Source organism: Mus caroli, unplaced genomic scaffold (assembly GCF_978045245.1).
Source record: "Mus caroli unplaced genomic scaffold, Mus_caroli_1 scaffold_20, whole genome shotgun sequence".
In the NCBI taxonomy this organism is placed as follows: Eukaryota; Metazoa; Chordata; class Mammalia; order Rodentia; family Muridae; genus Mus; species Mus caroli.
The window spans coordinates 6,123,091-6,135,873 of NW_028227275.1; the positions used below are offsets into that span (position 1 = coordinate 6,123,091).

The 12,783-nt window shown below is 44.7% G+C and overlaps 1 protein-coding gene across 1 annotated transcript in view; it reads left to right on the forward strand.

Annotated features, from left to right (window-relative positions):
* Positions 1-7,265: 7,265 nt before the first annotated feature.
* The window catches only part of Gpam (glycerol-3-phosphate acyltransferase, mitochondrial), a 95,553-nt gene continuing 90,035 nt past the window's right edge, over positions 7,266-12,783 (forward strand). The window contains exon 1 of the mRNA XM_029472900.2: positions 7,266-7,289. The gene's annotated coding sequence lies outside the window, so the exon portion shown is untranslated. The remainder of the gene's footprint in view (positions 7,290-12,783) is intronic.

Sequence of the window (12,783 nt, forward strand, 5' to 3'; positions counted from 1 at the left end):
CCATTCTGGTCTAGCATCGTAACACATGCCTTTCACCTTAGCACTCAGGAGGAAGAAGCCAGTGGATATCTGTGACTTCCAGGCCAGCCTGGTCTACATAGTGAAACCCTGTCTCAAAAAACAAACAAACAAAACAACACTCTCTAGAGTTGAACAACTTTTTTTTTTCTGATCCTGTTCTCTGAAGTGTTGAGAATCTTACTTCTAGAGCTCTTTAGACCGTGCGGGCCTCTCTTTTTATCAGGAAAGAGTGGCCTTGGCATAGGTCATGTGGCAGTTGGAGGCATGTGTTCGTAATCCTCCACACTGGCTATGGACAAGGAAAGGGTCCCACGGGATTCCTGAGTCTGTAAAGGGGACTGCAATTCATTAATCCGGTGATTTAGCCTGAAAGACTGGTTTATGCACAATGGTGGCAGCAGATTTTCAGCGAGAAATGGCTTTAAGGTAGTGTTCCAGTTGGAAAATAGGGCAACTGGGTGATTAAGGAGAACTTACATAAGACTGACAATAATCTTCATTGTTATATCGAAGATCGAAATGGTTCAAGTAGATTATCGTAAGCTGGGGCTTTCCAACCCTCCCGTTTTTTTTTTTCTTTTTTTTTTTTCTCAAGCTGTCCAGGAAACCAGTGCTAAGCTCTCTGCTTCTTGTTCTTCAACACCAGCCAAGACCCTTGCTTCTTCTGGGAGACCCTGCTGGGACAAGGCCACAGCTCTGACTGCATCAGGAGTACCTGCTGACAGGTGGCTTCTGGTCCTGCAGAAGGACTGCAGACAATGCAGCCTGGTTTTGATGGTAGCAGACGTCCTTCATGTATGAGGGAAAATGCCCAATAGCTGGAGCCAGGGTCCTCCCATCTTCCCTCCCCAGCTCTGTCCCTCTGTTCTCTAAAGAGTAGTTCCCATATAGGGATAAGGTGCGCTGTGACATTTCAGTGTGGCTTGGACTCTGACTCAAGACACACCAGCCCCAAAAAGCTGGGTTCTGGGCTTCTGGCCTGAAAGGTAGAAAGAGCACAGCTGTATTTGGGTTTCAGAGCTGGCTGAGTAATTGTCCAAGCTGACTGGACCTTGGTGCTCATGTGTTCTGAAACAGCCAGTCGTGGTTCAGTGTTCTTGCCTACCCTTCACTTGCCCAAGGCGGATAGATACTCTGCAGTTCTGTTGCTGCTAACTGGTTTTGTCTGTTGATTCCTGGCAAAACTACATAAGAAGATAGGATTGGTTGGCTCATGGCCTCAGAACAGAGTTCTTTATGACAGGGTCCAGTGTCTTGGTGGTTACATACAGCCTGTAGATGGACCGATCCCTGTTCAAATTAGCCAAGACCAAGGTCAAGTTCATATTTGGTAAAGTGTGGTGATTGGGTCTGAGAGAACTTGATTTCTGCTTCCTTCAGGGAAAGGTTGTAAGGAGGAGACTTTGTGACTGGTCCGCCAGGGACACTGGTGCTGCGGACTGGCTTCAGTTGGCCCTTCACTCCATGGGAGAATCAGAGTCCCAGTACAGGTGGGCAGGAGTCGGCGAAAAGGTGACAAACAGATGTGAACACATGGGAGTGCTGTATCTGAATGTAATTTCTCAAAGCAAGCACCAGACTTATAATACAGAAGAAAAACAAGAAAGCTAGGTGAATACATCAGTCAAGGTACATTGAGATGCATAATGGTTCTTTACACAAAACAAAGAAAATGCATACATAAAAGCTGACAGGATCCAGGCAGTGTTTACAACTGAGATAGGAACGGCCCTATCTAAGATCAGCTAAACACAGGAGCCAGGTGAATGGTCTGATGCAATGCTAGTCTATTGTTAAACCCACCGCCAGGGGTCCCTTAGTAGATACCTAGTTATGCTATTCCTCTGGGCCTAGTGAAAAACATGCACCAGGGGAGTTCCATTCTACTAACCCTTTCATGAATAATACAAGACTTCAGTTCCTCCTAAAACCACAACCCACCTTCTTTCTACTATTATGTAATGTAGGCTGCCATTCATGTCTGCAATGGGAGTTCTAAGTTTCTATTTTGAACTAGCCCTGAGATTTCTAGATCCTATCTGGCAAACTGAGATGCCTGATTACTGACTGTCAACACTGGGGCATTTCGACTGAATGAATAACATTCTTATGAAATTCCAAGGCCAGGGTCAGCTCAAGGACTGCCTAAGACATTGGTGAAGGCCAGACAATGGAGTTCAACGTGATTTAGGTATTAGTAAAATCATTTCTTAGAGGCACCTATAATAAAATGATACTGAAAGAAAGCACACAGATCCAAACACCGACTAATGCAGGGACAGGTTTGGAGCATTAGTGCCAAGGTTCCAGGAGACTGAGTTTCCGTGAAACTTTGCCTTGGGACTGCGTCCAAGTCTTTAGGCTTGTCACGCAGTTTTCACTGGAATGGGTGTGGCACATGGCATGTCCTTGAGTGACTTGTATTTTCATCTTCAAAATAAACCCACCATTAAAAAGGAGACAGGAGGATGGCTTAGTCTGCATCGTATTTGCCTGGCGTAGATCTCTAGCATGTACCCAAGAAAAGCAAAATAACAGAAACCACAGAAAACTCTTGTGGTCCCAGAGCAGAGGAAAGCAACAAGCTGGTGGATTTTGATATTATTTATGTATTAATAATACTTTTAATAATAATTAGTGATTGTAATTTAATACTTATGTTAATACCCTTATCATAACTGTGGGCATTTTATTTTAATAAGTTCATGGAAACTCACCAAACAGTTCCTTGCTGATCAGCCTCTCATCTTGTGCTTTAATTAGTTTTTTTAGTCAGGAATATTTTATGCATTGGTCTTTTTGACAATATTGGTTTTTCTGAATTTTACTTATTTTTTTCTTAATTGACAGGCCATTAACTTCTTTAAAGTTCACATTTCTTAGCACCAAGTCTCATCAGAAAACCCAGGGAGTGTTAAAGACACTAGAGTTTGGGAACTCCACTTCTGAAGAGTGAAAGTGATCTGTCCTCGAATTCCTGGTCTGCTTGCCTCCACTCAAGTGCTCTCATGGCTGGCTCAAAAGCTCAACTTTTATCACTGAAAGCAAACATCTTCAGTTGTTATCTGGCAAGCTCCGTCGCTCGTTCACGAGACCATCAAAGATCCCCGACTAAACATTCATAACTTGCTTGTCAGTTGTTCACTGAAGTGAACTAGGGGAGAGCCCATAGGTGAATTCAAACAAATCTTGCTTAACGTAACGACCGGGCACAGTCTGGTATGCAGTTCTTGTTTATTATATGCATTTATATTTATCATGTGTGTTTATGTGTGGGGTGTACAGGAGCACAGGTGCCCCTGAGCCAAGGTGGTGTCCAGAACAACTTCTTAGGATTGATTTCTGCTTTTTACCACGTGGGTTCTGGGGGCGTTGAACTCAGTCATCATGTCTGGTGGCAGACATTTTTACCCACTGAGCCATCTCACTGGCCCTGATAGGTAGTTTTTTTTAATGTATGCTTTCCACTTTGCTATATGTAATATCATTATTAAAAAGCTATGTAGATAACCAGAAAGAACCTACTTTAATTAGTAACTTGCTGCTTCATCAAGGACTCATTTAACTAAAAACAAAATTCTAATTGCTTTAAAAAAAAATCCCTGGAGGTGTGCTATGTTGACAGATGTGGCCTTTGTTATAGTTTGGTGCTTTTGCCAACTTGGTTTTGGTTAAGGAGAGAGAAGTTTTATCTATCGTGGTTGGCACATGATTAGTGCAAATGTCAGCCTAGGACAAAAGACAAATAATGCCTTGGTCTAATCATAGTGGTTTTAAACGTGCTTCCTCACTGAAAGGATCTGGGGGAACTCTATTCCAACTCATAGGAAATCTTGGTGTGTCTTGGTTTTTTACAGTCTGTTTGAATGTTATCAGTTTCTAACCCCTTTGAGGCTCTCAGGTTTGTGTTAATGGCTCTGAGTATTTCTGTTGCATCCTGGCCCCACACTCTGCCATCGGGGATGGTACTGTCTCTGACTTGGAATCTCCATGACCCAGCTGGACCCCAACATTTAACACTGAATGTTAAGTGATGACACACAGTGGTATGATTTCTGGCTGAGTCCTCTGCTAACCAGGAGAAAGTGCATGGTTGTGGTGTAATTGTTTCGGTAATGGTGGGCGTTGAGGTAGAAGGGACTGTGGTGGTGTGGCGTGGTGTTCAAGTGGAGTTGTGTTAAGGTGGGAATCTGTATGTTTATGTGTTAGGGCATGAAGAGGAGGTACTCATGACAGTAGAAGGTGTTTAAGGTTGAATCATTTATACCATTGTGGTTCTTTAAATAGGAGCTCCTCAGGCTTCTATTGGTTAGGTTCTCAGGGAGACATCAAGAGGCTGCTCTCAAACATCTGGGTACTTCCGAGAGGTTTCAGTTGCCTCCGGTCTCACAGTGTTGTTTTTCCCACTGAAAGCAGAGCAACTACCATCATCCCCAACAGGAAGAATTTGGCTCAGCCCTTTGCGCTGCCTGTCATCTGCAGCACTGCGGGACACAGACAAGGTGTTTTTCTGGTTGTTGTATCCCTTGCTTTGTGTTGGCCAACTCGTGTTCCAGAGCCAGAGTTGCCTGCAACTCAGCCTGTGGAGTGTCTCATTTGCAGTTCCCTGTTGGTTGTCGGGCTTTATTTGACTGCGATCTAGTGAGGTGATGTGTTAGTTTGAATAATGATTAATTTTTGGGGGGTCACCCAGAATTGGACTTGTGTGTGCTGCAAGATCCTGAATGGGAGATCTTAGTACGCTGGTTTCATTTTCTTTTGCAATAAAAAAGTCAAACAACGATCTGGCAAGTTGATTTTGAGCAACGAAGCTAGTTGTCATGCAATTGGGCCTATAATCTAAATATCAGAAGGGCAGTGTTGCTCCCCTCCTGACTGTGTGCACTGTGTCCTCTACTAGTTGCCTGGGCCATTAAGAATCTGCTTAGGAGTCTTGTTTCAAGTCCTCTTTCTCTTCTCTTTAAGGCTGGATTAAAAAGCTATGGAAATGTAAATTTAAATAGGTGTTTAAGATAGGAAATTCACCTACAGTCCTGTTCATACCTCCAAAATCTACATAGTTCAGGACAGACTTCCCTCAGAGAGGCAGAGGGCTCCCCACAGCAGGGTCTGGTGGTAACTTCCAACCACAAAATTATTTTTTGTTGCTACTTCATAACTGTAATTTTGCTACTGTTATGAATCATAATGAAAATACTTGTGTTTCCAATGGTCTTAGGTGACCCTTGTGAAAAGGTCATTTGACCCCCCAGGTTGAGAACCTTCAATTAGACCCTCTCCCTGTTCTGTTTCTGCCTATAACTCTGTGACCATGGGCAAATTGACATGCTTTAGTCACAGGTTTTAAATAGTTAGGGTGAAAGTTACAGAAAAGACATTCAGAAATTGAAACACAGGCTACCACCGTTGCTCTTGGTTGCTTACCAGAATTCGATGCTAAGAGCCTATTTCTGAGGACACACACACACACACACACACACACACACTGGCCACAGTTCTTGAAGAAAACAAATAGGTGCCAACCAGGAAGCTTTCCCCGCTGGCCAGCTTGCACAGAACTGGGAACAGGTTCCTGAGGGGAATGAACAAATGAATGGTTTGAAGAGTCTCACTTAGGTATGAACTTGTTAACTGCAATAATGACCATGAAGTCCATCCCTTTGTAAAAGGAAGGAGGGCAGGGTCGATGGACTGAAGGAAGGAATAAAAAGTAAAGCAAACAAAACAACCCCCCAAAACCCAACAAACAAACAAACAAACAAACAAACTCAATGTACTTCATAATATGCCAATCCATAGTTACATACATGTGTTTATCTATATCTGTCTAACTGTCTTTCTGTCATCTATCTACCTATCTATCTTCTATCTAAACATCTGTCTGTCTCATATTTTCCTAAGTGGAGAGAGGCTGGTAGGTAAGCAGATGTAAAAGCTACATGGTCACCCACACAAGGTCTTTCTGATAATGAAGTCAGCCTTGCAGCTGAGGGTGTTTTATCTCTGACTAAAGGTTGCAATGACTATAGCTCATGAGAGTGCAGGCAGAGACAGGCCTTGAGAAGTGACTCTAAGCAGAGGTTTGCTGGTATTTGGCTGAGACCTTCTCCTCAGCTCTCAGCAATTCTCAGCTCTCTGAGACCCCAGCTTTCCTCAGTTCATCCTCAGCTCTCCTCAATTCTTTTAAGTTCCTCCTCAACTCTCCTCAGCTCCCCTCTGGTCTCTGAGACCTTCTCCTCAGCTCCCCTTCAGCTCTCCTCAACTCTTCCTCAGCTTCCCTTAGCTCTCCTCAGCTCCTCCTCAGCTCTCCTCAGCTCTCTGAGACCTTCTCCTCAGCTCTCCTCAGCTCTCTGAGACCTTCTCCTCAGCTCCTCCTCAGCTCTCCTCAGCTCTCTGAGACCTTCTCCTCAGCTCTCCTCAGCCCTCCTCAGCTCTCCTCAGCTCTCCTCAGCTCTCTGAGACCTTCTCCTCAGCTCCTCCTCAGCCCTCCTCAGCTCTCCTCAACTCTTCCTCAGCTTCCCTTAGCTCTCCTCAGCTCCTCCTCAGCTCTCCTCAGCTCTCTGAGACCTTCTCCTCAGCTCCTCCTCAGCCCTCCTCAGCCCTCCTCAGCTCTCCTCAGCTCCTCTTCAGCTCTCCTCAGCTCCTCTTCAGCTCTCCTCAGCTCCTCCTCAGAGACCTTCTTCTCAGCTCCTCCTCAGCTCTCCTCAGCTCTCCTCAGCCCTCCTCAGCCCTCCTCAGCTCCTCCTCAGCTCTCCTCAGAGACCTTCTTCTCAGCTCCTCCTCAGCTCCTCCTCAGTTCTCCTCAGCTCCTCCTCAGCACTCCTCAGCTCCTCCTCAGCACTCCTCAGCTCTCCTCAGCTCCCCCTGCCCCCACCAGTCTTCTTGGCACATTTCTTCCTCTCATCTTCTTGATTTCTTTTCTAGCTTGCTGTGCATACTACAGAAATAACACACAGTTGTTGCAGAAATTTTATAACATTTAGGAAACATATAAAATATTTTTTATATGTTTTATAAGAGAGACAAACACAGAGTTGGATCTCCTTGAGGCAACCTCTGTATAAACTTTGACCTAGTTCAGTGTTTGTCTTGCTGCTGCTATCTTTAACTGTGCCCTTCCCAGGCATCCTTGAGAGCTCCCAGCTTACAAGCTGCTGTTGTCCTGTGATTATCACTTCCAGCTGCAGCACAGTAGAACCTCTGTGATCCCTGGGGACTGAACTCTGGACCTCATCTTATTCCTGCAACTGTTAACATTTATCTGAACTGTAAGTCCCTACTAACTTCCTCTTCTGTGTGTCTTCTTCCTTGCCCCTCACCTCTGCTGAGGCCATTGCATCCACTTCCACTGACTGGTATCTGAGTGATGATAATTATGCTGACTGCCACTGCTCTCCTCTCTGCGTCACAGACTACCCCACAGATCCACAACCCAGGCCTCCTTCAACACATTCATGTCTTAGATGGTCAGGATCGCTCATGAATAATTTCAAATATTCAAAGGCAAAGATGGAAAGGGGTACAGTAGTGTAAGCCATTTGAGTAAAGGCCCACAGATTCTTTCATTGAGCTGGACGTTAGTAGTTTCAGTTAGGCAGGCTGTTCAAATTTTCCAGTGCTTGGGTTTCAGCCCTGTTCAGTCATGCCTGGCTTTTAACATGAGTTCTGGGGACTCCAAACTCAGCTCTTGCACTTGTGGAGCAGGTGACCTTACCCGTGGAACCACATCCCCTTCTCTGTTCTACAATTTAAAATCTTTCATTGAAACCACCACTGGCTTCACGTGGTGGCGCACGCCTTCAATCCCAGCACTTGGAGGGCAGAGGCAGTTGGGTCTCTGGGTTTGAGACCAGCCTGGTCTACAAAGTGAGTTCCAGGAAAGCCAGGGCTACACTGAGAAACCCTGGTTCAAAAAACTTAAAAAAATATTTAAAAATTGATCTTTAAACATGTTTTATTCATGATATAAAAGACACACATTTTTATTACAGATTTGAGCTTTGCTCCTCCCACACATATACTTGAGATGTGTAAGTGATAACTGCCCTCACTATTGGAAAGCCTGTCTCATTCCAACTGTTATGACAAAGTTTGTTTTTCTTTCAGACATTCTTTATTGGTCTATATCATTGTGTAGAATGCTTGTTTTCATAAAGACAACTCCTTTCAAGTGTATTATATTTTCTAGGGTATTCACCTGCTTGCCACCCTCTTCCCTACCTCTCTTCTTGGGCTAATCTCCCTCCGTCCTCCTCCTGCCCTCCCTTTAAGTCCTATGTATCATAATCCATCAATGGGAGGACATTCTAGATGTGTTTCTTCCTGAGTTGACATTAGTGTATTTAATATAATGGCCTTTGACTGCATCTATTTTTTTGGCAAATGACATAATCTTGCTCTTCCTTATGGCTGAATATAGCTCCTGTGGATACACATGTAATTTCTATTTTTCTTCATGTGTCGATGGACACATGGTCTGATTCTATTCTTTGGCTATTGTGAGAAGTGCCACCATAAAAGTGGCTGTTTGAGATTCCTTGCAGTGTACTGACCTAGTGTGTTTTGGGCAACCCACAGTGGCATTGCTGGGCCTATGGTAGTTTTATTTCTCAGCATTTTGAGAACCCCCCACCAGCAGTATATGTATATGTATGTGTATGTGTATGTGTATGTGTATGTGTATGTGCATGTGCATATGTATATGTATATGCATAAGTATATTTATACATATACATATACATATATAAAAACACATACACACATATACACACATACATATACATATACATATACATATACATATACATATACATATACATAGGCTCCCCTTTCTTACATTTTAACCAGCACTTATCACTTGTTCTGCTTTGCTTACAAATTTATTAGGTGTGTGTGTGTGTATGCATGTGTGTGTGTGTACAATGTATGTGTGCATGTGTGTGTGCAGAATGTGTATGTGTGTGTGCATGTGTGTGTGTCTCTCTGTGTATGTGTCTGTGTGCACAATGTGTGTGTGTAGGTCAGGGTACAAGTTTTGGAGAGCTGGGCTAGAACAGCTTGTCTGTGTTCGCACCCACAGAGCCATCTCCTTGGCCTTTATTTGTTGTCTCCATGGTAACCAGTGTGACAGGAAGATGCAATCTCAGTGTAGTTTAGTTTGGATTTCCTTGATGAAGGCTGTTGGACACCTTTCATGTTTCCTAGCCCTCTGGGCATCCTCTTCTGGGAGCTGTCTGTCCATCCTTATCACTGGGCCATTTGTTGATTGCATTGTGTGGTCTGTTGGTATTTAGATTTTTGAGTTCCTTTTGTATTCTGGATACCAAGCCTTCTGTGAGATGTACAGTTAACTGTGACTTTTCTGCCGTTCAATAGGCCATCTCTTCATTTGCTCTGTGAACTCTCTTCTATCCAGAAGTCTTTTAACATCATGCAACCACACTTGTCAGGACTTTATGTTCCTTCCTGCGTGATCGGAGTCCCTTTGAGAAAGTTCTTGTGCATGGCTCTGTCTCTAACACTTTCAGAGTTTCAGCTCTTATATTAAGGTCTAGCACCCACAATGAGGCGATTTTTATACAGAGTCAGGAACAGGAATCTAGTTTTATTATGAAACTGTCCCCTTTCATTTGGCAAGAGAATATTGTTTTGTTCAGAAACTGGCATTATTTATTTATTTATTATTATTATTATTCCTTCCCCAGTTCTTGAACAACGGGAGACACAGAAAATAACCTCACTTAGGATCAATGCCAAAAGTCCTTGCTTTTCTACTAATAAATGGGATTTAGGATCAGCGAGCAACCACCTGACCCACAAGCTACCCTCCAGAATCTCTCCTCGGGTCCTTCACAGGTACCCTATCAAGTGGCCATTGGAAACATGCATATGCTGCCCTCTTGTCTCCTCTCTCAGGCTTATCTGGAGTGGAATCAGCCCCTCTCTTCATCACTCAAGCCCAGAACTTCATGCCAGGGCCTCCTTTTCAGTACCCTGAAACCATTATCCTATCGGTCAATCCCCATTTGTCTGCATCAGTGATCGCGAGCGCTCTGATAGCATCCCGGTGGAGTTGTAGCCATCGTCCTGGGACTTTTGGGACCCGTATCAAGTAACTTCAAGGTGTCCCTTTAGAGGTAGCGTACACATTACAAGTGAGAAGATGACAAGAAAGCGGCTTTTGGAAGAAAGGACAAATGGAGTCGGTGCGGTTACTCTGGACTCAGGTTTCCGCTGACCTAGTAAGGCAGAGACGGGTGGGGCATGCTCTTTTACTCACGGAGAAGGGAGAGTCCCATATTTCAGAGGAGGCAGTTCTAAAACAGGTGCTCTTTTGTACGTGCAGCCAAGTGAACGTCTTGGCCACTCCATGTGGTTTTAATGACTCGATATAATTTCCAGATTCCGGCATTTTCAATGACTCCCTATAGCTTCCGGGTTCTGGTGTTTGCCCCTCCCCTGCCAAGACCTACTGTGGCTGATGCTTCCAGCTTTGTTTTCTTCCTTCCCATCCTTTCTGCTGGATTAACCACAGCTGCCCCATCATTGGACTGCTCCTGGAGAGTTTGGGTGCCTGCCTTTCTCCAGTCCTACCTCTCACACAGCCACCAGGCATGTCTGTCAAAGGTTCCGCCGACAGGACAATGATGGTGCGTTACAGACAGGGAGTTGTACCAGTGACTTTTCTCACTGCTGTGATAAAATGCCGGGCAGAAGCAACTTAAGAGCTCGTGGCTCAGTCCCTGCAGGGAGAGCATGGCAGCAGGTGTGGGAGAGTTTGGTCACAATGCATCTGCAGTCAGGAAGGATGGAGTGGGGTGGCATGGGAAGGCTCTCTCTGTCCATTCATTCCTGGACTCTGGTCTATGGCACGATGCTACCTGTATTCAAAATGGGTCTTCCTAGCCAAGCGTCTCTGGAAACAACCTCGTAGATACACTCAGAGGTGTGTTTCCTTAGGTAATGCTAATCCAGTCTAATAGACACCGGAGAGTGGCCATCATAGATGCCATGACAGACATGGGAAGACAGTGAGTATGAGGTGGTAATATAGGGGTCACCTATAATACCATTGAGGCAGGTGATCTGAAGTTCAAGGTATATATTGAGTTCAAAGCCAGACTGGGATACATGTGTCCCATTTTAGACTCAGAAACGCTGTCTACAATAAAATAAATGAGGTGGCATTACCATGTGCTGACATACGGAGGCTATGAGGATGCCCAAGAGGGAACCCATATGTGTGTTGCAGCCTGTAAGGCTTGCTGTTCCTGTTAGACATCACCTAGGAGCTAGATTTTCCCATCAAAGTGCTAACTAACTTGGTCCCTTCAGATGGCACTCTTGTTTGGAACTGAAGTCTTTAATGACATAGTTATGAGGAGGACAAGCCTGAAATGAGCACCTCATGCTGTTACCCCACCCCTATCTGTCTTCATGAATGTTGACAACTAAAGGCTCCAACCTTGGTGTCTCTGTGTCAGCCCTGACCGCAACACCGAACTGGGGTCCGTTCCCAGCCTAGCGGCTCACTATACTGTGACTTGATAGAATTCGACCAGCTAATACCATAACACATTCCAGGAGGACATCCTTCCTTCACAGGGTGACCTTTTCTGCTGCTTTTGTTTACAAGAGCAGATAGCATCTTGGCTTAAATCAAGGCAGAGGGGGTACGTGAGGAGAATGTTGATGCTTCTACCAATCTCCAGGAGGCTTGGAGGGAAACGTGAAAGAAAAGACAGACTCATCCCAAGCGATTGCTGTCCTTTCTCTGCCCAGCATTCCTCTCTTAATTTGTGTTTCTCTGTCTCTCTCTCGCTCTCTGTCTCTGTCTGTCTCTCAAGAGTTTCATCCAAGAGCCATTAGTGGTTAGGTGCATGCATCTCTCCTCTGGAGGACCCAAGTGAATTCGGTTCCCAGCACTCACAGCTGGAGTATCACTGTCACCCGTAACTCCAACTCCAGAGAGTCTTGGTGCCTCTGGCATCCTTGAACTCTGTAGACACAAATAGAGACACAGAATTAAAAATAAAATGGTAAATTAAAAAAAAAATCCTGAATAGTGTTTTCTTTTTTCTTATTATTTTAATTTTTTTCCATGTTTGGATATATGGCCTGCGTATATGTATATGTACCTGATGTATGCCTGGTACCCAAAAGAAGCCAGAAGATGTCAGATCCCCTGAAACTGGGTCTATAGGTGGTTGTGAGCCATCATGTGGGTGCTAGGAATAAAACTCAGGTCCTTTCAAAGAGCAGTCAAATAGCTCTTCACTGCTGAGCTATCTCTCCAGCCCCTTGTGGGATTTTCTATAAACAAACAAACAAAAACAAAAGACAATTGGGCTCTCTTGAAGCTTGTCATTCTGTCCAGCTTCAATGGGCAGAAGCCTGGAGAGTGTGGTCCGAAGACTGAAAAACCACACACTTGCAGGTTGCTTCTTTCTGTAGAGGAGCATGCTTAAGGTAGAAGTGTTCGAGCACATGATATTCCGTTCTAGAATCTGGCTCTTGTCCCACGACTATCAGAAAGATGTGTCCCATGAGCACATTATTCCTTAAGGCCTCCTTTTCTTTCTTTCCCCTGCCTTCCTCAGAGCTCTTTCTTGGAGTGGCAGAAAGAGTGGTTAGTGTGTGTTTACCTCCCCCGTGTTTTGCTTCAGCCTGCCTGACTTCTTTCTCATGGCCTGCATTCGTTCGCTTCAGACAGAAGAGCCCTTTCAGAGACCAGTGGGAGAGCTGGGGCGGGCCTAGTCTCAC